This window comes from Sciurus carolinensis, chromosome 4 (assembly GCF_902686445.1).
Source record: "Sciurus carolinensis chromosome 4, mSciCar1.2, whole genome shotgun sequence".
Taxonomy (NCBI): domain Eukaryota; kingdom Metazoa; phylum Chordata; class Mammalia; order Rodentia; family Sciuridae; genus Sciurus; species Sciurus carolinensis.
This window is the reverse complement of record NC_062216.1, coordinates 73,077,218-73,104,012: the sequence shown is the minus strand read 5'-3', so window position 1 is coordinate 73,104,012 and position 26,795 is coordinate 73,077,218. Positions and strand designations below refer to the sequence as shown.

Here is a 26,795-nt window from a genome sequence, read left to right as displayed (position 1 = left end):
AAAATATTTAACTTTCTTAAAGTTATTTAATAAAAACTTTCATAGAATTACTGAAGTTATATTTACATAGAGCCCACTTATTTTGCTCATCTTAATTTTCCTTTGGGAAGCCAGTCCTCATGATCAGCACTGGGTGCACCTTGATGTGCTCATTTACACTATTCCACTCTCCCTGGTTATAGTGGTGGACCAACAACACAGGGAGCATCAATTAAAATCTTTGCCCTAAATTCACCCTCTGAATCTAGCAGACACCAGGGTCCACAGTCTCAACTGTATGTGAAAAGTCTTTCTGAAGAGCAAAGACAAAGAGAAAATAGCAGGGATTGGAAGGAACATGTGGAGGGAATGTCCTGGAAGCATGGGGTCCCCACTCCTCATGCATTCTTTGAGTTCTGCCAGTCATGTACACCAAATTATTTGAGTTGGTTTGTCACTTGTTGTTTTTTCTTTTACTTAATTTCATATTTGTGGAATTAATCCACACTGTTGACTGATCAGATCATTTTATTGCATTCCATCAAATACATATACCACCATTTTTTAAAATTCAGTTGAACATACATAGCCCATACAAGAAGGAAGATGTAACCTGAAGATGCCAGCCTCACGGTGAGACAGACAAATGAAGCTGAATTGTTTGTAATGAGCATCCTCACCAACAGAACTAACATTGAGTACTATATTTAATGTTTTATGTCTCAAAAAGTCCTGGAGCAGGAGGTTTACTTCATGTTATGCCTCAAAACTCAAAGAAGTTGCTTCCAATATAAATGCTGCTTATATCTCTTGAGTGAGAATTGATTGTCAATTCTCCCAGGAAACCATGAAAACAAATATTTAGGGTAAATTCTATCACTTTAGACCTCATATAATGTTCAAGCCTTGATATAGTTCATGCCTCATGATTTAAGAAAAAGTGCTGCACGGAACAAATAGTTGATAATTATGGGTCTATATCTAGATACCGAGATGAACCCAGCACTGAGATTTTGTGACTGTAGGTTGTACAGACTAAGTGATAGACTCAATATAGCACTTGGGTTTCATTTGAGAATAAGTTCCATGTAAACAAGACTGGTATAAGGAAGAATGGACATTTAAATGGTGGTATTACTTAGCTCAACCATCTGGTAATGCAGATGAGAAAGGGGAATATTTTTTTCTCTGCACCTCTTTATTACATTGACATATTACCAAAGGAAAAACAATGTGTATATATATATATATATATATATTCTGCGGTTCTTGGGATTGAACCCATGGCCTTTTGCTTGCAAGACAAGCGCTCTACCAACTGAGCTATATCCCCAGCCCCAAAGTAGGATATATTTTTGCAAGTAGAACTAATGAAGATTTCTAAACCACTAATATAAGAAATGCCTACTTAATTGAAGGACTACAAAAACAATAGTAATACTTACCTTCTGTAATCAGGTCATCTGGGTTTAAAGCACAATGTACATTTACATATAACCAAACTTTCACTATTCTATTTATATTTCAATAAATAAAACAGAGTAATTCATCCTCCAAGAATATCAAGTGAAGATCATCTGTGTGTGCATGGTAGTTGGCTCTGATTTCTAATTCATTTATTTTTCAGAAAAATGTTTCAAGATTTTGGCTCTATGTTATTTCAAAATGCAATGCCTAGGACATACTATAACTCCAATTAATGTATTTTTAAGATATAAAAGTATTGCTGAGATTGCAACAATCCTGCCCTCTGGATACTACTGTCATGGATGTATTACATGACAAATAAGTGATGCTCTGAGTATTGTATGAATTCCACTTTTGACCCTCTCAGGCTATAGCTGGGTTAGGCTTCTTTGATCTGTGAAGAGAAGACTGAAGATGAAACCTGAACTGCATGATCTATTTCTTCATCTGAAATGCTTCAGATTTTCATCAAAGGAAATGATACAAAAGTTCATTGCAAATGTTTGATATTGCAGTAGATTTAAGGGCCTAAGACAAACACCCTCATGATATTTTAACTTCAGGGGACTATAATCAGATATCCCAGTGGATTCTCTCAGAACTTGGATGTACTGTTGTTTTATCTACTCTGAGACATTCTAGCTCTTGGGAGCTAGAAATGTACCATAAACAATGGGAAAAAAGGAAATAGGGCCAGTGCAGACAAGCTTGTGTCTCTAGTGAAGCCAGAGCTATGATCAATCATGCACAATTGGTGGACCTCACTGGTGGTGCTGGTGTTGACCCCTAGTGTGGAGCTAGAACTGAGGGGAAATCTGAGTCCACAGGGAAGGAGACCTGGCTGCACCCACAGGCACAGCCTACAGTCAGAGTTTCTGTTCTGGTGACTGATCATTATTATTCCTCTCCATAGTCAGCAATATTGATGACTGACTGTTATGATGCCCCTGTAACTTTCACACTCTTTATAGTCATAACATCCTAAAGATTAGTGATTTTAGTTTGAAATATTTGTATTTTCATTGTGACTTTCCATGTGAGATACATCATTGTCATCTCTCCTTTTCAATAATGATAGAATTTGGAATAACCTTGTAGTAAGACTTCAGGAATCCAAACTTTGTATTGATACATCAGTTTCAGAGAGAAATAGAAGTATTCTAATTATAATGCTTTGAGTAATGATTTTAATAAAGCAGATTAATGCTTTGGAAGTTCATTCCATTTTGATGACTTACTTTGAAAAGAAAAATTATTAAACCTTACTTTTTCAGAGAAAGGATTTACTTCTTCAGGACATAAACTTTTTACTACATTACAATTCCATGTCTATAGTAAGATGCCTCCCCAAAGGTTTAAATCATACTTGAAATCACTGCCTGATCAGCTTCAATAGATGTCTAATGTTTTCTTCCAAACAACTAAGTAACTAAGTGATAATTCATTACAAAACAAAAAAGCAAATGCAAATAAGCATGCTCAAATCTCTTGATAACTTCTGATCCTTCTTCTAAATTCTCTTTCTTCTTTAATGGGAAGGGTAATATAAAGAATTTAGATTATCTTAGTCATGATAACCTACTTTCCATCTTAGTCTTACACTATTTAGTGAGCACTTTTCTCATCTCTAAAGGGAAAATTAATATAAATTGTCATTTTTATATATACTGATTTTTTTATTCACTAAAAGTGTTAACATAGTTGGAATTATTGCCTGTGAAACAAAAGTTTGAGAGTAAAATAGTCAAAAAATTAATCCTAGTCATTTTCTACAGAGTTCAATTTCAGGAGATAAAAATAGAACTTATTATAAAGGAGGAGACTGACACAGACAAACAGACAGACATTCAAACACATGGATAGATATATTTTAATACTGGAATAATGTGCCCATATAAAAGAAAATACACACACAATACTTTTTTAATTTCTTGGAGTCAACCATTTAGAACTTACCTTAAAAATTCCTCCTCTAAAATTTGTCTCCAGACACTTGTTCATGATATTCCCATTCTGACACCAACTGCTGAATCCATTCTCCACATCCCATTCCTAGGAAAGGAAAAGATTGCACAGCATTTCCTGTGACATGTAGTTCCCAATTCCAACCCTAGATACTCATTTTATTGGTTATTTTCTTCCATAGGATTTGTGCGTTTGGATGGAGGAGGTGGACCCTGCTCTGGGCGAGTGGAAGTAAATTCTGGAGGAGGATGGACTCCAGTATCTGATGGGAATTTCGCCTTCCCCACAGCCCAGGTCATCTGTGCAGAGCTGGGGTGTGGCAAGGCAGCATTTGTCCTGGGGAGCTTGCCCCTCAGAGAGGCCAGTGAACAGGTCTGGGCTGAAGAGTTCCAGTGTAAGGGATGGGAGCCTGAGCTCTGGTTCTGCCCCAGAAGGGTCTGTCCTGGAGGCAACTGCCAACACAGTGGGGCTGTGCAAGTTTTCTGCACAGGTGAGACTTATGGCAGTACTTTAACCTTTCTGCAAACTCTTCTGTGATAACAAAATGTGAAATCGTGTTTCTCCTTCCAGAGTACACAGAAGTCAGGCTCACGAAAAATGGCAGCTCTCAGTGTGAGGGTCAAGTGGAGATGAAGACCTCTGAAGGCTGGAGAACACTCTGTGCCTCCCACTGGAATATGGCCAACGCCAATGTTGTTTGCCGTCAGCTGGGCTGTGGGGTCGCCCTCTCCACCCCAAAAGGAGCATACTTCGTGGAAGGAGATGATGAGATCTGGAGAGACCGATTTCACTGCTCAGGGTCTGAGTCCTTCTTGTGGAATTGCCCTGTGACTGCCCTGGGTGTTCCCGCCTGTGCCCATGGAAACACAGCCTCTGTGGTGTGCTCAGGTAAGGGAGATCAGGGCTGACTGGTACTCGGTTAGCCCATTGAGTGACATGTCTCTGAGAGCAGACAGCATGGAGGGCTGACTTCCAAAATGAGATATTCTGTGGTAAAATATGATTCTTCTCAATAATCATACATCTTTCAGGTTCTTTAAGGGTTATTCAGAGGAATTCTTTGGCTGACAAAGGCTATAGGTTTATTATTACCTATATAGTTTAACCATAGAGCAAAACAGAGTAAGATAAGGAACACCCAAATACATTCTGCAAAATTTCCTCAAATCTTAACATTGTGACACAATATTTGCTTCAGACTTTTTTTATTATATATTTTTATTTATTCTTATTAGGTTTACATGATAATTCTACTATCTTTTCTAGTCCCATTCCCCCTCCAATCCCTTATTCCTCTTTCTAATCCAAAGTTCTTCTATTCTTCACTACCCTCTCTTATTTTGAGTTAGCATCCACATATCAGAGAAGACCTTCAGTTTTTGGTTTTGGGGAACTGACTCATTTTACTTAGCATAATATTCTCAAGCTCCATCCATTTTCTGGCAGATGCCATAATTTCATTTTTCTTTAGGGGTGAAAAATATTCACTTGTGTATACATACACCTTTTCTTTATCCATTCATCTGTTAAACTATGATTCCATAGTTTAACTTTTATGAGTTGAGCTGCTATAAACAATGATGTGGCTGTGTCACTGTAGTATGCTGATTTTAAGTCCTTTGGGTATAAACCAAGGAGTGGGATAACTGGGTCAAAGGGTAGATCTGTTCCAAATTTTCTGAGGAATCTCCATACTCCTTTCCATAATGGTTGCACCATTTTGCATTCCTGCCAGCAACACATGAATGGACCTTTTTCCCCAAATCCTCGTCAACATTTACAGTTGCTTATATTCTTGATAATTGCAATTCTAATTGGAGTGAGATGAAATCTTCATTTTGATTTGCATTTCTCAAATTGCTGGAGACATTGACCATTTTTTCATACATTTATTGATCAATTGTTGCCGCCTCTATCTCCTGCCATTCCAACACTTGACACAGTCTGTTGTAGTAGAGGATCTGACACTTGACATGGTCTGTTGGAATAAAAGACTCCACACTTGACACAATTCTGTTGATCGTCCTCCCTCTTGGGGGCCCTAGGCGTGGCATGTCTCCATGTATAGTTGCTTTTTAATATTAATAATCAATATATCATTTAGAAACTTATTGGGAAGGTTTTACTGTATTGGGACACAAAATAGTGCACAATAAAAATTTGGCAGTAGTACATAGATAAAATATATGAAATAAACAATTGTAGCTGTGTTCAAGTTAAAAGGAGACTGTGATTGCTTTAGTATAATAACAGATGGATAAAGAGACATTCCTCTGAGCTTGGATGTGGTGTTTAGCCTTTGTTGGTTTCATAGTTTTAATAGTTGATTCTAGAGATACTTTGCATAATAAAAACATTTAGGTTAGTCATAAATATAATCTGTGCTTTTCCTATGTTTAGTCTAATTCTTTGAGAATCAGAATAAGATTGTAGTCTGCCATTATATGAAATTAGAATAGACTAAATATTAATTATAAGTTGATTTCTTTGCCCTTTAATAATAGTAAAAACTTTTCACTGCTAAACACTGGAGTTCATGGTGGGGGTGGTTTCTCAGAAAATCTAGTGATGTGTTTGTTCTGAAGGTTGAAGGCTGGCAGATCATGGGGCCCTCAGTTTAGCTGAGAGACAAGATAGTTTCAGTTTAGCTGGGAGACAAGGTTGTTTTAATCTAGCTGGGAAATAAGATTGTTTTGGTCTGGGCTGTCATACAGAGAGAATGTGTACTTTTAGAAGAAGCATAGATTATACTTTTGAAGGTTTCTCTTGTTTTAAATTAACCAAAAATGATATAATCATTACTTTAAAAAAATCTATAAAAAGACTGTCAGAAAAAATAAAGACAGATTCAGGTTCAGAACACTTGGTGTCTCTGTGTGCTGTTTCTCCACCACACCGATGCCTCCCATCCATCTAGGACCCCCGACCCCTGGTAGGGCTGGACCCTGAAAGATTGTATATCTTCTTTTGTGAAATGTCTTTTCAGTACCATAGCCCATTTATTGGTTGGTTATGTGTTTTTTGGGCATTAAGTTTTTTTGAGTTTATATAGCCTAGAGATTAATGCTCTATCTGAGGTGCATGTGGTAAAGATTTTCTCCCACTCTGTAGGCTCTCTCTTCACATCATTGATTGTTTCCTTTGCTGAGAAGAAGCTGTTTAGTTTGAATCCATCCCACTGATTGATTCTTTTTTTTTTTGTTTTTTGTTTTTTGTTTTTTGTTCCTCTCTGATTCTTTTTTTTTTTTTTTTTTTTTTTTTTTTACATTTTGATTCTTGATTTAACTTCTTGCACTTTAGGGTTCTTGTTAAGGAAGTCAGATCCTAGGCCAACGTGGTGGAGATTTGGGCAACTTTTTCTTCTGGTAGTCACAGGGTCTCTATTCTAGTGCCTTAGTCTTTGATTCACTTTGAGTTGAGTTTTTCACAGGGTGAGAGATAAAGGTTTAATTTCAGTTTCTTACATATGACTTTCCATTTTTTCCAGCACCATTTGTTGAATAGGCTATCATTAATCCAGTCAATATTTTTGGCACCTCGGTCTACTATGAGATACTACTGCATTTATGTGGGGTTGTCCATGTGTCTTCTATTCTGTACCATTGGTCTATGAGTCTGTTTTGGTGCCAATACCATGCTATTTCTAATACTATAGCTCTGTAGTACAGTTTGAGGTCTGTATTGTGATGCCTCCTGCTTCAGTTTTCTTATTAAGATTACTTTTGCTATTCTGGGTGTATCATTTTTCCAAATGAATTGCATGATTAATTTTCTCTTCTATGAGGAATGTCATTTAGTTTCTTGTATTCTTGATAATTGCCATTCTGACTGGAATGAGATGAAATCTTAGAGTAGTTTTGATTAGCATTTCTTGAATTGGTAGAGATGATGAACTTTTTTTCGTGTATTTCTTGACTTATCATATTTCTTCTTCCATGAAGTGCTTGTTCAGTTCCTTTGCCTATTTATTAATTGGATTACTTGGGTTTTCAGTGTTAAGTGTTTTGAGTTCTTTATCTATCTGGTAGAGTAATGCTCTATCTGAGGTGCAGGTGGCAAAGATTTTCTCCCATTCTGTAGGCTCTCTCTTCCTGCTCTTGATGGTTTTCTTTGCTATGAAAAAGTGTTTTACTTTGAATCCATTCCATTTGTTGATTCTTGATATTACTTCTTGCACTTTAGGAGTCTTATGGAGGAATTCAATTTCTAGGCTGACATGGTAGTGATTTGGGTATTTCTTTTATTAGGCACAGGGTCTCTCATCTAATGCCTAAGTCCTTGATCCACATTGAGTTGATTTTTGTGCAGGGTGAGAGACAGGGGTTCAATTTCATTTTGCTACATATGGAGTTTCAATTTTCCCAGCACCATTTGTTGAAGAAACCAACTTTTCTCGAATGTATGTTTTTGGCACCTGTGTCTAGTATGAGATAACTGTATATGCATGTGGATTTGCCCAGGTGTCTTCTATTCTGTACCATTGGTCTACATGTCTGTTTTGGTGCCAATATATGCTGTTTTAGTTACTATAACTCTTTAGTGTAATTTAAGGTCTGGTCTTGTGATGCCTCCTGCTTTGCTTTTCTTGCTACGGATTACTTTGGCCATTCTGGGTCTTTCATTTTTCCAAATGAATTTCATGACTGCTTTTTCCATTTCTATGAAGAATGTCCGTGGAATTTAATAGAAATTGCTTTAAATCTGTATAGTGTTATTGGTCGTTTGGTCAATTTGACAATGTTAATTCTGCCTATCCATGAACATGGGAGATCTTTCCATCTTCTAAAGTCTTCTTCAATTTCTTTCTTTAGTGTTCTGTAGTTTTCATTGTAGAGGTTTTTCACCTCTTTTTTTATATCAACTTTCTAATTTTTAGTGCTATTTATGGGGTTGTTTTCCTATTTTCTGTTGCAGTGGATTCATCACTGATGTATAGGAACATGATTGACTTATGGGTGTTAATTTTATATCCTGTCTCTGTTGATTTGTTTATGAGTTCTAGAAGTTTTCTGATGGAATGTTTTCAGTTTTCTAAATATAGTACCATGTCATCAGCAAATAGGAATATTTTGAATTCTTCTTTTCCTATTAATATCCCTTTAATTTTTCATCTTTCTAATTGCACTCTCCAGAATTTCTAGGATGATGCTGAAAAGAGAGGTGAAAGAGTTCATCCTTATCTTGTTCAATTTTTTAGAGTGAACACTTCCCATTTTTCTCCTTTTAGAATGACATTGCCCTGGGTTTAGCATATATAGCTTTTATAATGTTGAGGTATGTTCCTACTATACCTAGTTTTTCTAGTGTTTTCAACATGAGGGGATGCTGTGTTTTTTCAAATACTTTTTCTGCATCTGTTGTGATGAACACATGATTCTTGTCTTTTATTGATGTGATGAATTACTTTTATTGATTTCCATATGTTGAATATACATTGCATCCCTCAGATGAATCCCACTTGATCATTATGCACTATCTTTTTCATTTGTTTTTGGATGTGATTTGCCAGAATTTTATTGAGAATTTTTGCATTTATGTTCATCAGGAATATTGGTCTGAACTCTTCCTTCCTTGATGTTTTTTTCTCTGGTTTTGGTATCAGAGTGTTAGTAGTTTCATAGAATGAGTTTGGAATGGTTCCTTCCTTTTCTGTTTCATGGAATAATTTGAAGAGTATGGTCTTAATTCTTCTTCAAAGACCTTGTAGAACTTGGCTGAGAACTCTGAGAACTCAACTGGTATATTTTAAAGAAGAACCCATGTGATGCTGAGAAGAAAGGGTATTTCATCATTGATGGATGAAATACTCTATATATGTCTATTAATTCTAAAGTATTGATTGCATTATTTAGTTCTATAGTTTCTTTGCTCAGTTTTTATTTAGAGTATCTATCCTGCATTGAGAGAGGTGTGCTGATGTCACCCAGTATTATTGTATTCTGGTTTATTTAATTCTTGAAATTGAGAAGATTTTGATTTACACATGTCCTCCATTATTTGGGTTGTAAATATTTACAATTACTATTTATTTTTTAATTGTTTTATTTATTCTAATTAGTTATACATGACAGTAGAATGCATTTATGCATTTAATAAATCATACAAAAATGGAGTATAATTTCTCATTTTTCTGATTGTGAATATTGTAGAATCACATTGGTCTTGGAGTCATTTATGTACATGAGGTATTAATGTCTGTTTTACTCTACTATCCTTCCTACCCCCATATCCCTTTCCCTGCCTTACTCCCCTCTACCTAATCTAAAGTAACTATTCTTTCCAGCAACCTGCCCTCCTTACTGTGAATTAACATCTGCATATTAGAGAAAACATGTGACCTTTGGTTTTTTGGGTTTGGCTTATTTCACTTAGCATATTCCTTATTGATGTATAATTTCTTTAAGCAGTATGAAATGTTTTTCTTTGTCCCTTCTGATTAATTTTGGCTTGAAGTCCACTTTATCTTATATGAGGATAGAAACCCCTGCTTATTTATGCAATTCATATGAGTGATTTGTTTTTTCCCATCCTTTCACCTTCAGTCTGTGGATGTCTTTGCTTATGTGGTGAGTCTCCTGGAGACAGCATATTGTTGGGACTTGTTTTTTAATCCAACCTGCCAGTCTGTCCCTTTTGATTGATGAATTTAAGCCATTAACATTCAAAGTTATTGTTGAGATATGATTTGTATACCCAGTCATTTGGTTTATTTCTGATATTTTATTTGAATGAGTTTGTCCTTTGATTGATTGTTCCTTTAGTGTGGTTCCTCCCTTTGGTAGTTTTCACTTATATATATTTTTCATTTCTTCTTCATGGAATATTTTGCTGAAAATATTTTGTTGTTAAGACTTTTTAGTTGTGAAGTTTTAACTCCTTTTGTCATGGAAGATTTTTGTATCATCTTCACATCTAAAGTTTATTTCTCTGGGTATAGTATTCTTGGCTGTCATTAATTTTTTTTCATAGCTTGGTTAAATTTTTCCAAGTCCTCCTAGATTTAAGAGTCTGGGTTGAGAAATCTGCTGATATCTGAATTGGTTTCCCTCAAAATAAAATCTGACATTTTTCTCTGCCTCTCTTTAAAATTCTGTCCTTATTCTGTATGTTAGGTATTTTCATTATAAGATGTCTTAGTGTCAATCTGTTGTAGTTCTATACTTTTGGGGTCCTGAAAGTCTTCTGAATTTGGTTTTACATTTCATTGTGAAGGTTTTGGAATTGTTCTGATATTATTTCATTGAAAATATTGTGAGTTCCCTTGGTTTGTATCTCTGTGCCTTTATCTATTCCAAGAAATCTTAAATTTGGTCTTTTCATGTTATCCCATATTTCTTGTAAGTTCTGTTTTGGTCTCTTAACATCTTTTCTCCATGGTCAACTTTATTCTCCATGGTCAAGATTTTATATTTTGTCTTCATTGCTGAAACTCTGTATTCCAAATGGTGTAGTTGGTTAGTAATGCTTTTAATTGAATTTTTATTGTAGTTTATTGATTTCTTCAAGGATTTCTGCTTGATTTCTTTTCAGAATCTCCATCTCTTATAGAAATGATTTTTCACCTCCTGAATTTTCTCTATGATTTCACTCCTTACATTATCCTTTACCTCAAATATCAGTTTATCTACGTTCTAAACTCCTTCTCTAACTTTTCTTACACTGTGGCTTCAATGGATTCCATTACTGTAGCATCTTGGCTTGTTTGGGGCAATTTGTTCCCTTGTTTTTTCATGTTTGTTTGTGTGTTTACCCATCTAGCAATGTGGATCTGAACCATAGAGTTTCTACCCTATTGACTAAGAGTGTTCCTGAATGTTTTCACCGCCTTGTCATTAAAGAGGAGACTAATAATAACAACAATGGAAGCAATATACAGCTTCTACTAAGACATCTACAGTTTTGTTACAATAAGCAAAAATTATTTGTTCAGTTATTACCTATGATAAAAACAGTAAGTTTGAAAAGGATTTAAAATTTCAAAAAGTGAACAAAGGGAAAACAGAGGTGGTGTAGAATGTTAAGATTATGAGGATGGAGGAGAGAAGATAGAAGTAAAAAATTAAAGAAGAGTGAAAGGGGGAGTAATAGAAGTTGACTGTTAGCAGAAGAAAAGAGAGAAAGAGAATCAAGGAAATACATAAGTGATTATAAGAGATAATATGCATATATATGCACACATATATAGTAAAAAATTTTAAAGATTAAAAATATAAAACAAAAAGTAAAAATAAAAGGATACAAAACAAAACTGAAAAATACTAATCAGTCATACTAACCTTCAATAAACTGATGTACGTAAAATAAGTGGTTTCAAAAATGTTGAAATGTGAGAGAAAAAAGAAAAAGGAAAGAAAAAATCTTGATGAAAAGTTGAACAGTTGTTTCTACTGGAGTTCAAAAGATTCTAACCTTCCCCTCTCAGCAGTTAGGTTAGTTTGTCTGAAGTATGAGGCTTGCTCCACCCTCAGGGTTGGGTTGCTAGGGTGAGATGGTTAATCCTGTAGGTGGAACCCCTGGAGGTATGTTTTAGGCTTAGGTATACTCCAGTCTCTTCACTGAATGTCAATTGGTCTGGAGATTTTTAAATCAGTGCATCTCCAGGGCCCAGCAATTCTGGTCCATGCTGGAAGACTGCACTCCCAGAATCTCCTTTGGGTTCCACTGTTTGATGTAGGAGCCAGTTCTTAGCCCAGTAATTTACTTTTGGACTCCACAATTCCTGGACTCTGATTCAGTTCCCAAACAATCTCTCCCACCCAGGCCCTTTCAGATTCCTGGTTAGGTGCATCTCTACTTGCCAGTCCTGCAAGCAGCTGGATTGTAAGGAGGAGGGATAAGCCTGGTGACTTTCCACAACCAGTATTCCTCTGTGTAAAACTCTTTCCATGTTTTATTTTCTGGTCACTTAGGCACACTCTCTGTCACACAGTGTGGGTTTGCTTGTCTTCTTTTCCAAGTCAGACCTGGGTCTGCCAGAAATTAGCTCCCCCAGCTGCCAGCCCCTGCACCACAGCTGCAAAATGGTTCCTTCTGCTGTCCTCCACATGCTGCCACCAGGAGAGATGCAGTTTCTTTCCCATATAAGGATATTGTTCCAAGTCCCTGACTGTTTACTCAGGCAGTGACTTTGATCTCTATGCTCTCTGTACCCTGACATCCTCAATACTCCCGAGAATGGGGGTTCCTTTAATTCTCTTATTGCTTACTGAATTTGTGGGGGGAATCTTTCTGGTTTGTGCCTCCAACCATTACCAGGGCTGTGGAGCTGGGAATTTCTTCCTTATTTTATTATGATTGATCTTCTGAGTCCCCAAACTGTTTTGAGTGTCCATTATTAAATTCCAGTAAGTCCCCCCTAATTTTTGTTCATCCACCCACCTTACTGAAATGCTTCCTGTCTGCTTTTATTGCTTTCATACAGAGAGGCCAGGGAAGGGACCTCCCTATTCTGCCATCATCCTAGAATCTTTTCAGAGGAATATTTTTAAATAAGCATTATTATTTATTGCAATTCATAGATAACAATGTATAGCAATGGATGATAGCTCTGTCAAGTACTTCAACCTGGACCATCAAAGAGCATCAACAGCTCCCAGAAGTGGTGTGCACAACCCTCCAGTCACTGTGTTCTCCTCCTCTCTAAAGAAAACCACTGTAACTTCTGCTGCCAAAGAAAATTTTTGTCAGGTTTTGACTTTTATGTAAAATCATGCAGTACATTCTCTTCTTGTGTCTATTTGGACACAACATAATGCTTAAAATTAAGTCGTGTTGTTATTTGCAGTTTCATATAAATTTTACTACTGTAGAATTTCCTTCCAAATGACCACATGACAATGTATTGATTCTTTCAACGCATGTGGCGATTTGACACTTCCTGACTTCCCAAATAATGATCCTAAAAATTATCATGACAATAGCTTTTGGTGCACATATGTATATATTTGTATTAGGTTTTTAACCATTGTCCTTTTACTTTCACTCTCAATATATTATTCTCTCAGGGACAAAATAATCTTTCTTAATGAAGCACAGCTTATGAACCATTTCTGTAGACTTAGTATTCTTATGTCCTTTTAAATAGAAATTTTCTACCATATAATCACAAAAATAAACTTCAAGAGCACTCTTATACATGTTTAATTGCTTTTATTCTACATATAACTACAATCTTTCTGGGATTAGTATTGTATATGCTGTGTAAGGTGTGCACAATAGTTTCACATTATAGTTTTGGACATCCAGTTGATACACAATCATTACTGAAAAGTTTTTTTCCCTGCTGCTGGGTCACCTTTGAACTAAACAGGGTTCAGATATTTTTGTTTTGTTCCTTTCTGACATTTTATAACCTTGCAACTATGCTTACCTACTTAATTATTATAAGTTTCCAGTATGTATAAGTAACTTTTCTTGAAGATTACTTAAAGTAACTCCTCTAATAGTGTTGATTTTCTTGCCTAATGTATTCGTCATACTTGGTATTATGTACTTCACATAAATTTTAGTAACAACTTGATATATTTAACAAAAAAAATGCATGATGGCATTTAGATTGAGATTGGATTTGGCCTACACATGAATATGGAGATAATTGACTTAGAGGATGTATCTCTAATTTCTCTTAGAGATTAAATCTAACTTTTACTAGGTGTACCCATATGTCTTTTATGTTTTTAATGCTGTTAGTGTTTTTCTTTGCAAAATATCCTAAGAATGAATTCAACTTGTTTTCTATGTTTTTTTTAATTTGTTCTTTTTAGATAAATATGACAGTAGAGTATATTTGGACATATTTATAAAAATACAGAGTATATCTTATTCTAATTAGGATCCCGGTGTTGTTGTTGTACATGATGTGGAGGCTCATTTTGATGTATTCATAAATGTACATACGAGAGTGTGTCAGATTCATTCCACTGTCTTTCCTATTCCTAGTATGTTGGAAGTTTTTTTATGGGTTGATTTTTCTTTCTTATTTTATTCATTTTTTTCTCTTGTTTTCTTTCTTTGAGAATTCTGAAAAAGCTTCAAAGATAGTATAAAATTTCCAGGTAGCCCTAACCCAGATTCCACAATGCTACTATTTTTCTATATTCTTCCCTCCTCTGCCACATTTATCCCTGAATATATGTAATATTTCTGAATGACTAAGTAAGAGTAGATGGATAATAGGATGTGTCCCTTTACTCCTAAAATACTTTCAAGAATTTCTTATATGGCCACAGTACAGTAAACAAATACCATAAGTCATTCTTATTATAATACTATAGTACAGTATATTAGCTTTGAGATTTTCAACAATCTAAATATGATACAGTAAAAAAATTACAATAAGGCACTGCATTCATGTTCTACTATTTATATAATCTTCTTTACTATGAAACTCTTGGAATTTTTCTTTATATTTTATGAGGATTGATTTTTTTTAATAATATAAATGAATAATTTTCTAGAAAGTCCCAATTTTGAGCTGTGGCAATAAGCAAAATAATCAAGTACTATGAGAACATGTAAATTCCTACCTGAGTTTGCTATAAATGAATGAAAATTCCCTTTGACTTTTTTCCAAAGTAGAAATTTAAACTATCTGTGTGGTGCTATGAGTACAGCTTATAGCAATCACCACTCTCCATTCAGGTAGACTCACTTGGCTTCCACATTTGAAAGAGAACATGGAGTACTTGTTTTTCTGTGTCTGGGTTATTTAATAGAACAAAATTTCCTCCAGTCACATCCATTTTGCTGCAAAGGGCAGGATTACATTCTTCTTTATAGCTATGTATATACCACATTGTCTTAATGAATTTGTCTTTCAATGACACCTTGGTTAACTCCACGCCTTAGCTACGGTGAATAGTGACACAATGAACACGGGAAGGTAGAGTTGCCATTTCACACTAAGTGTAATGGTCCTGGTTGCTGTTGCTGCATGAAACATCCGAAAAAGAGAGAGAGAGAGAGAGAGAAAGAAAGAAAGAAAAGAGAAGAGAAGAGAAGAGAAGAGAAGAGAAGAGAAGAGAAGAGAAGAGAAGAGGAGAGGAGAGGAACACAAAATACATTTCATTTTTCTCACGATTTCCTAACTCTTAAATTTGGGAAGGGCTCTTGGCAATTGCCTCTTGGGATCTATCATAATGTTGTACTTGAATGTGATCCAGAGCTGAGGTCACTTGAAGGCTTGACCAAGCTGGGAATCCAGGATAGTTTATTCACATGGTTGGTACCTCGATGTTCACCTGGGGCTGTTGAAATGCACTATTCACATGGTAGCCTCTATACAGTAGAATTCCCATAAAGCAAACATCCAAAAGAGGAGAAGGCATGACTTTCTAAGCTAGGTTCCTAAATCAAGCGGTGTAGGTTTTACCACATTCTATTGTTTAGAGGCAAGGCAACATTGTCAGCTCAGATTCAAGGGAAGGAGTATGGACCCCACAGGTCAATGGACAGAGCATGACAGATATTTTGAATATTTTTTAAAACTCTATGTGTATTGAATATCTGACTTTGTGTATTTTCTAAGTTATACTATTAGCACTATCAATAGTGGCCTTAAATACCTAAAACTTATAGAGTATGTAGGAATCTTAGGTTGTCTCACCATGCCTCTCCTGTCCCTATTTATATTTTCTATCCTTGTCTTTCTGTGCTTTACCCTGGGTATTTTCCTATGTTTTTGTACTCTACTATATCTATTCTGTGATCATCTGTTTTTAGACTTATCTTCTAGATTATTATTTTTAACTGTTGACTTTTTAATTCTCAAATTTTTATTAGATTCTTGTGATCTTTTCTCTGCCAAGATGCACATCATGCCATTTAATAGACATCTAAGGACAATTATTTAAATTACCTGTATGGAAACACCAAAAATAATTATGTAAAAATCTTTCCCTTTTTCTCCTTTTTCCTCTTCATTCTCTATCTAAACTCTTTCATGTGGTATTTTTGATCAACATTGTATTCAAAAACTATACAAAACCTTTAGAAAGGATTTCATTTTGTCTCTTCTATGTACTTTATTTAAGGTCACCTTATACAAAAATAATTGAAGTTTTGAGAAACTAGGCACCATCCTTATGACAAAACTTCTTTTAGTTCACAAAATATGATAGTTTTCCTGACTGTTTAACACAATTCCTTCTCTTTGATTCAACCTAAATTACATTCACATGCTCCCAAGGCAATGTGGCAAACATGTTGAGATTTTTCAGTTTCACCTTCTACCTTTGAATGGGCAAATGCCTCCAGGGAAAAATAGCTGATCCCATTCTTTACTTTTCTCTGAACTTTACTCCAAAAGTCTTGCTGCCATGGGAGCTGCACAGTGCTCTCAAGCACCACAGATATATTCCCACTTTCCTGAAGTCACTCCTAGTGCTTGACATAAAACACAAGAGTTTGAAAGATAGGAGATTACTGCTCATATCCTACAGCTTTCAGATGCCTTCACTAGATTACTATATATATTTTAACTGAGTTTCCTGCTCTCTAACCCCTTCTGTAGGAAACCAGACCCAGCTGCTGCCCCAGTGCAATGACTCCTGGTCTGACCCAGCAGGCTCTGCAGCCTCAGAGGGACACACTGCCACCTGCTCAGGTGAGCAAGGCCCCAGCACAACACCCTTCTCCTTCCCTGTGTAAATGCCCACTGACATGACCCTGTCTCTCCCCAGACAGCAGAGAGCTCCGCCTGGTGGACGGTGGTGGTCGCTGTGCAGGGAGAGTGGAGATCCTGCAGCAGGGCTCCTGGGGCTCCATCTGTGATGACAGCTGGGACCTGAGTGACGCCCATGTGGTGTGCAGACAGCTGGGCTGTGGAGTGGCCCTGGAGGCCACCCTCTCTGCTCACTTTGGAGAGGGGTCAGGGCCCATCTGGCTGGATGAGCTGAACTGCACAGGAGAGGAGGCCCATGTGTGGCAGTGCCCTTCCCAGGGCTGGGGGCAGCACAACTGCAGGCACAAGGAGGACGCGGGAGTCATCTGCTCAGGTCTGTGGTGCACACTGTGCACAGCCTGGGAGGGCATGGGAGGTTTGCAGGATGGTGTCTGAACCCGATGGCAAGGTCAGGGTTACAAACAGGACAGAGGGGGTGGAAGCTCCTCCCACAGTACCTGTCCTTCCAGCAGAGACAATGGCATGCTACAATTTTCTGCTGCAGCAACTGAACTTCTGCTCTTTCCTTCACAGCACTGTACCCTGACACAGTCATTCTCTGCAGGATTCATTTGACTGCAGACTTCATGCTTCAGTTACTGTTGGTACAACATCCTGAGACCAACTGCATTTTTTTCCTATCACTTATATAATAAATTAGCATAGAGTTAGTAGCATAAAAGAACACAAATTTATTATCTAATGTTTGTGTTAAGAGTCTGACCTGGGTCTGGCTGGGCTGAAACAAGGTTTCAGTAGGCTGTTCTTTTGAGACTCTTGGATTACTCATTTCCTTGCTATTGCAGCTTCTAGAAGTTGCCTCCATTCCTTGGCTCATGGTCCCTTCTTTCTTTTTCAAACCACCTTGCATACCTCTGACCACTTTTTCATGTTCACATCTCCCTCTGACCACAGCTAGAAACAGTTATCTGCTTCTGAGAATACAGGTCTAAGAATGTGATTAGACTGGGCTCACCTAGTTAATCCAGGATTATCCAAAATAATCTCATCATGAAAACGATCCTCATCTTGATCTTGACTGCAAAGCCCCTTTGCCTCATGAGGTAACCTATTCACAGGCTCCCAAGATCAGGAACTGATTTTCTGGGACTTACTATTCTGTCACCCAACTGTCCACACCCCCTTTCCAGAGTCTGTCAGATATTTATTCAGGTAGCTTTTCCCCTCTCTCTGCAGAGCCCCAGGTCAGTGATCCTGCCTGTTCATTTTCCACTACACTTTTTTCATAGAAATAGAAAGTGACATACAATTAAGCAAAATAGGTAAAAAGGGGTAAAAGTTTTGTCTTTCCACACAGTGGGCATTTCTTCAGCAAAGCTAGCAATGAGCACTCACTACCTAGCGATAAAGAAAAAACAGCACTAAGGGGTAAATACTCACTGTGTTGTGATGTTCTCCTCTTGATTTCAGAGTTCCTGGCCCTCAGGATGGTGAGCGAGGACCAGGAGTGTGCTGGGTGGCTGGAAGTTTTCTACAACAACACCTGGGGCAGTGTCTGCCACAGCCCCATGGAAGCTGTGACCTTGTCTGTGATCTGCAGACACCTTGGCTGTGGGGACAGTGGGATTCTCAACTCTTCTGTTCCTCACAGAGAAGGTTCTAGACCCCGTTGGGTGGATAATATCCGATGTATGAAAACGGATGTCTCTCTCTGGCAGTGTCCTTCTGACCCTTGGAAACAGAGATCTTGCTCTCCAAAGGAGGAAGCTTACATCATGTGTTCAGGTGACCTACTGCCTATTCCTGTGCCCTCACTCTGAAGGTTGTTTTTAGAGAAATTTCATATTTTCACACCAAAGGAATGAGTTCGAATAAGTCTACAAGGTGAAAGTTTGAATATAGATTATTTAAGTCTCAATTGTCAATCTTGTTTCAATGACAGAAATAAGTAAACCTGTTCTGAGAGCTATTTTTGTGACAAATGCCATGGATATTAAATTGAATATGTGGAAGCATGAATTCATCCTCTGAAAAACCAACTAAGCAAATGGTTAGTGCAGTCTTAGACTATAGTAATTAATCTCTACTTTCTTAGTAAAGTGAGGAATTTGACCTCCACAATGTAAATCACTTGCTATGTCCTATCATTGTGTTAGGTTTTTTTTTTTTTTCATATGTAATGAAGGTTAAACCTCTCAGTAAACTTTTCATAGGTATTATGGTGATCATTTAATCCAGATGTGGAAAAATGTTAGGAGTAAGCACTTCATCGACCCCATACCCTCAAGGAAGTGAAGGGCAACTCCAGTGCTAATGGGGTATCTTCAAGTTCATGGTCTTTTACTCTGAAATTCATCTACATTAGTCAGACAAACTATCAGGTCAGACTGTTGATGGCAAGTGATTGAGTGACTTGTAGCTAGAAACTTCATTCTAGGCAGAAGGAGAAACAAGATGAAAATACTGTCCCTGTCCTCAAGGAGTTTACCCTCCAGCACGATGACACACACCAGCCATAATTTGGGTGTCATAAAGGCATGAAAGGTGCTGTGGAAATGTGCAATTTGAAGAAAAGAGATATCATATTTAGGTTGAGACCTAAAGGAGCAGTAGAGGTCCAATAAAGGAAGTAATTACAGCATTTATTTGATCAGTGTAAATTCGGAGGTGGGAGGAGAATGGTGACCTTGAAGTACTGATAAAATCCCATCATGAACAGAGCAGGAGAGTGGGAGAGAGATGCATGATTACCTGGATGGGTAAGAAGAGCATGAGGCCTCTCCAAGGCATGCCCCCAATAACAATCCTGCTGAAAAGCTGTGTGTTCATATTATCCTCTGCACACATGGAGAATTGCTGAGATAAGGAGCCTGGACTACCCTTATTTTCTTCTTGAATTCATCTCCTCACAATCCCAGTGGTCTTGGTTGAGATCCTACCTCCTCTGAGCCTTTATCCATGTCCTACTGCAAACTAATATGTCCATTCCATCCCTCTCCCAGGAAACATTCCATGAGGCATGTTGGAAACTGGAGCCTATCATCTTCTTCTTAAGATCTGTAATGTCCAGTTTAGTTTCATGTTCTGACAAAAGCCTGATGGTCCTCTGAAAACACTGATGTCCTTAACATTTGGAGGTTCTAGGCTTCCCTTTCAAATGCTGTTTCTGGGCCAAGTCTTAGAATAGAATTATTGCTGTTTCCAGTTTTCCTTTGTCATTTTCAACAATTTATTTTTTTTCTCCATGTCAAGCTACTTGAATTTACCCCATGAGGTAGCATCAGCCACCACTTCTGTTGGTGTCACTCTCTTCTGTTGCTCCCCCTCATCTTGGTAGCTGCAGTACCAGACTCATCAGGCTCCTCTGTCTCCTATTCCTGGTGCTGCCAGAATTCTTGTACACAACTGAGATAACATCCTGACCTCTCTGTTCCTGAATTTCTCCCTTTGAAGCACTCCCTTCTCACCCCATCTCTGTGCATGGCCACACTGTTGACCATCACTAACTGTCCAGCTTGAGATCTTGATTCCTTCTCTGACTGTTGCCTCTTCTACTTATGGAACATATTCTTGATGCTCCTTTTCCAGATATTTCATCCTCATGCAGATTCTAAATGTTTTCCCTTATCAGTTTCTCAGTATTTCACTCTCCTCATGATTACACAAGTTTCTCTTACCCTGATCAGACAACATGATGCCCCATTAAATCCTCTTCCTTCAAGTACACTCAACTCCCTGGTCTTTTCTGTCAGTCGAGGACAAGAATGGTTGAGTCAACTACCTAACTCTTCCCTACCTGCACTAGACTAAGAAAGGACTGCTGAATCGTGGACAAGTACTGTATCCTGTTATAATGTGAAACTATCCTGCTAGTCTCTTTGAATTTGTGATCCAAACTCTGATGGACCCTCCACACTGGTCCCATATTCTACTGTGATTCTCTCACATGTGCTCCTGCCCTCTCTCTAACATGATCTTCTCCAAATTCCCTGATCTCCCCCTCACTGCTGTTTAAACCACTTCATACACATAAATGATGGTCTTGACTCAAACTTCACTGAAAATAGAAAGACTCAGCTGTAAATCTTCTTTTTTGTTTCCTTCTTATGATCACTCTAACTTTCTGATATTCTTATTCTGTCTTAGAGTTTCAACTTCTCGGTTCAACATCTAGATTTTAGATTCTGTATTCTTCCTTAGCTCTCTTCTGTCCCTTATCTCACTGGGGTTTATGACCTTAGATGATATTATTCCACTGATGGCCCCCAATAATAAACCTCCATAGCTAATCTGCCCTTAAATCCAAACTCATATATTCCATTACTAGTGGATACCTTCACTTGAATATATATTGGACAGCCCAAATTTAGTTTTCAAAGTAGTCTTTTATTCCACTGCTTCAATTCCTGCCTCTAACTTTTTCTCCCTGTTCTGTTCCCCATCCCAGTTAATGCCACCATTGTTGCCCAGTTACTTAGACTCAGTTCACCTTCATGTCTCCATTTCACTCTCCCTCTAATTTCAATGTAGTATTAGCAAGTTCTGTGCCTCTACCAGCAAATACATCCTAAATCCTTAAGCCCTTTCCTTCCACTCTCATCTCAGTTCAGGAAAGATCACATGTTGCTTGGACTCTTCTAACAGTCTTCTGTGGTCTTTGTCTTCTGTAACATATTGTATATTTAACACTGGAAATATACTTATTTGATTCCCAAGTTGATTACTGTTTTGCTGAGTGGCAGGTGAGCTGTCTTTAGAAGTATTACTGGCATATTGTTTTGTGGCCCCCAGGTGCAGAAACAACTGGAAATCATGTCCTACGAGTGTGTAATTAGCCTAATTAGCAGACATGCCAGGGAAGATGTAGTCAGCTTGCTGTTCTCAGACTTTGAAGGACTTGCCTGTGGAAGGGAGAGGAGACTGTGAGCCACTCCAGAGGTCAGAGTTGTGACCAGTAGAATACTACTGGTGGGTTTGGGTTCACCCTAAGATTAACACAAAAGAACCTCTTCATGTGAGGTCCCCCAGGGAATGAGTAATACTGTCTGTCTGTCTGTCTGTCTGGGCAAAGAGCAGTGGAGGCATGAAGGGATGGCCACCCCACCTTCTCTTACACCGTGCTATGTTTTTTGCTCTCTTCCCTGAATCAGTCACACTTGATTTTGGGTTTGCACATTTTTGACCCTAGGGGATTTACATTCTTCCCTCTAGTTTGCTTTTGGTTTAGCATGAAAAAATATCTCTTCGATACAGTGGAATAATCAAACCCTTAAGTATTCATTGAAATCAAGGTAGACATTAAAATATAAAAGGAACATTACTCACATTGCATAATCCCTTATCCATTCATATTCCCCCAATGTAAACAGATTTAATAGTTACTCTTTTCCCAATTCTCCATTTTCATAGAATCCTATCTAAACTCATACAGTGATAAAAGCATTTCTCTTATGGAGTCTTTCTATTTGATTTTACAATATTGGGATTATATCATACACACTATTGTTACATTGCTTTTTCTTTTTTTAATTTTTTAATTTGTTCTAATTAGTTGTACATGACAGTATAATGCATTTATATATTTTGATAGATCATACATAAATGGAGTGTAAACTCTCATTTTTCTGATTATTCATAGTGTGGGATCACATTTGTCATGCAATGTACTTGAGGTAATATAACAATATTTTATGGATATTCCTTAAGTAGAGCTCACTCTTGTAAAACAACTCCATAATGTTATATTCTTAACAGAATAGTATATCAGTTTACATAACTATTTTTTAAAATTTTTATTAGTTCTAATTAGTTATATATGATGGTAAAATGTATTTATACATTTCGATAGATCATACATACATGGAGTATAATTTCTCATTTTTCTGATTATACATATTGTAGGATCACAGAGGTCATGCAGTCATATGAGGTAATAATGTCCTTTTCATTCTATTATCCTTCCTACCGCAATACCCCTTCCCCTCCCTTCACCCCCTTCTACGTAATCTAAAGTAACTCTCTTCTTCCCTATACCCCCTTATTGTGAATTAGAAACCACATATCAGAGAAAACATTCAGCTTTTGGTATTTTGGGTTTGACTTATTACTCTTAGCATGATATTCTCCAACTCCATCCACTTACCAGTAAATGCCATGATTTCATTCTTCTTTAAAGCTGAGTAATATTTCATCATATATATTATATATATATGAGTAATATCTCATCATACACACACACACACACACACACACACACACACACACACACACCTAGGTTGGTTCCATAGTTTAGCTATTGTGAGTTGAGCTGCTATAAACATTGATGTGACTCCATCACTGTAGTATGTTGATTGTAAGTCCTTTGGGTATAAACCAAAGAGTGGGATATCTGGGTCAAAGGATGGTTCCATTACAAGTTTTCTGAGGAATCTCCATACTGCTTTTCATAATGATTATACCATTATGCATTCCCACCAGCAATGTATGAGTGGACTTTCTCCCCAAATCCTGCTCAACATTTACAGTTGCTTGTGTTCTTGATAACTGCCATTCTAATTGGAATGAGATGAGATCTTAGTTTTGATTTGCATTTCTCAAATTGCTAGAGAATTTTGATCATTGTTTCATACATGTGTTGATCAATGTATATCTTCTCCTGTGAAGTGTCTGTTCAGTTCCTTAGCCCATTTTTAATTGGTTATTTGTTTTTGGTGTTAAGTTTCTTGAGTTCTTTATATATCCTAGAGATTAATGCTCTATCTGAGGTGCATGTGGTACAGATTTTCTCTTGTTCTGTAGGCTCTCTCTTCACATCAATGATTTTTTCCTTTGCTGAGAAGAAGCTGTTTAGTTTGAATCCATCCCACAGATTGATTCTTGATTTAACTTCTTGCATTTTGGGGTTCTTGTTAAATCAGATCCTAGGCTGACATGGTGAAGATTTGGGCCTACTTTTTCTTCCAGTAAGCATAGGGTGTCTGTTCTAGTGCCTAAGTCTTTGATCCACTTTGAGTTGAGTTTCATGCAGGGTGACAGATAAATGTTTAATTTCATTTTGTTACACCTACCATTCCATTTTTCCCAGCACCATTGGTTGAATAGGCTAAGGATTGCTTTTGCTATTCTGGGTCTCTTATTTTTCCAAATGAATTTCATGATTGCTTTTTCTAGCTCTATGAAGGATGTCACTGGGATTTTAATAGGAATTGCATTAAATTTGTGTAATGTTTTTGATAGTATGGCCATTTTGACAATATTAATCCTCCCTAACCAGGTGTATGGGAGGTCTTCCCATCTTCTAAGGTCTTCTTCAATTTCTTTCTTTAGTGTTCTGTAGTTTTCATTGTAGAGATCTTTCACCTCTTTTGTTAGAATGATTCCCAAGTATTTTATTTTTTGAGTGATTGTTAATGGGGTAGTTTATTTCTCATTCAGTGGATTCATTACTGATGTATAAGAATGCATTTGATTATGGGTATTTACTTTGTATCCTACTACTTTGCTGAATTCATCTTTGAGTTCTAGAAGTTTTTGGTGAAATGTTTTGGATCTTCTATATATAGAATCATGTCATCAGCAAATAGTGATAGTTTGAGTTCTTCTTTACCTATTTGTATACCTTTAATTTCTTTCTTTTTTCTAATTGCTCTGGCTAGAATTTCAAGGACAATGTTAAATAATAATGGTGAAAGAGGGCATCCTTGTCTTGTTCCAATTTTTAGAGGGAATGCTTTCAATTTTTCTCCATTTAGAATTATGTTGGTCTTGAGTTTATCATATATTGCTTTTATAATGTTGAGTATGTTCCTACTATCCCTAGTTTTTCTAGTATTTTGAACATAAGGGAGTGCTATATTTTGTCAAATGGTTTTTATGCATCTATTGAGATGATCATATGATTCTTTTTTCCAAGTCTAATTAATGTGATGAATTACATTTGTTGTTTTCTGTATGTTGAAAAAACCCTTTTTCCCTAGAATGAACCCCACTTGATGGTGGTACATTATTTTTAAATATGGTTTTGTATGCAATTTGTTGGACTTTTATTGAGAATTTTTGCATCTATGTTCAAGGATATTGGTCTAATCATTTTGCTGTTTATTTATAATTGTTTTCTCTTTTTCCCCATCTATAAACAATACTGCAATAAACATCCTTGCATATGGAATACTATATAATGCTAGGTTTACTACTACAAGATGACTGCCAATGGTTGTAAGATCACAGGATATCTTTTTTTTTTTTTTTTTTTTTTTTTTTTTTTGAGACAGGGTCTTCCTAAATTACTGAGGACTCCTTAAGTTTCTGAGGCTGTCCTGGAACTTGCAATCCTCCTGCCTTAGGCTCCCAAACTGCTGGAATCATAGGCCTGCACAATTGCACACAGCAAATATCTAATTTGAACCAGATGTTGTCATATTGCTATGTAGAAATAATTATTTTCAATTCCTATTTCATATCTTGATAAAAAATGCTGGATTTTTTAAATAACTTGACCATTAATCTGAAGTCAAAGAACATACAGAAGGTCAAAAATCAAAAAACAAACAAAGCCCATGAACCTCTGCTAGTAGCTGCCTGAAATCCACAGCTTGGGAGGATGGGATGATTGATGATGGTAAATGTTTGAAAGGCAAATGCTTACTCTTTTCCTGTACCTTGCTTTCACCTTAGTTTTTCCTTCACCCTATTGAGACTTATGTGATAATAAATCATAACATTATATATTGGTGATATTTTCTTTACAATAGACTCCACATGTTGTGTAGTAGTGGGACATCCAATCTGGAAAGTGAGCAACCACCCAACAGAGGTTCTGCCATCATTTCTAGAAATGTTCTCTGCATAGGGTAGGAGGTTGACAGAATAATGGGGATAATATGTACCCATAATGGGGTCTTAGGACAAGATCCATGAATATTTTCTCTGTGTTATTTTGCATTTATAGGTATTCTTTTGTTTTGTTTTGCGTGGCTGCATGTTACCTCTATGTCCTTTAATATATTAAATTTTCTCAGTGTATTTGTCTGAGTTTGTTTGCAAACATTTCTATCTTGTCAGACAAGTATTGTCAATACTTTTCCCTGAATTCTACTTGTATTTTTATGTAAAAGAATACTTTTAATTAATTTAAAGAATACTTTCAAGTTATTTAAAGTAATACTTTCTATATTTCTGCCCATGACCTGTGTAGGGAGGTAGTAGGTAACCTTTGAAAGTGTGGGCTGGTTGTGAAAAGCTATGAAAGTAGTATATTAAGAAATAAAGACCAAAAGGCAAGAATTATACATATTCTCAAAGCATGGGCATGATGGGTCAAGCATACCTGACGGGTCTGACCCTAACAAAGACAAATAACTGCACTTGCTGTATCTATAGCAGCACAGACCAAAGGGGATCAGTGGGGAGCACCTTCAGGGAAAACAGGATAAGAGTTAGGATAAACAGGGTGTTTGGTGCTTGGCAGGTTACAATCATCTCTGGATGGCTGTGTTTGAACCTGGGACTGTGAGCTACAGCAGGGTGCCAACATGACCTGGACTTTCTGGAACTAGGTGATTTCATCCCGGAGTTCCCAGAAAAGCAGCTTCCCTGCCTTAAGGGCTCAAACAATACCCGTAGTTCATATGTGGCTCCCAACTCATGTTTGTAATTTTTCATTAACAATAAGAGGGACATTAAGTTCAAAATACTTTTGGGATTACTCAGTACTTATGTTTTAAATGCCTAAAATTTATTACCACAAATCATTGACATTAATTTA

At 36.9% G+C, this 26,795-nt stretch overlaps 1 pseudogene; it reads left to right on the top strand.

Annotated features, from left to right (window-relative positions):
• LOC124982751 (antigen WC1.1-like) overlaps positions 1-26,795 on the top strand; it is a 314,961-nt pseudogene that overhangs the window by 260,515 nt on the left and 27,651 nt on the right.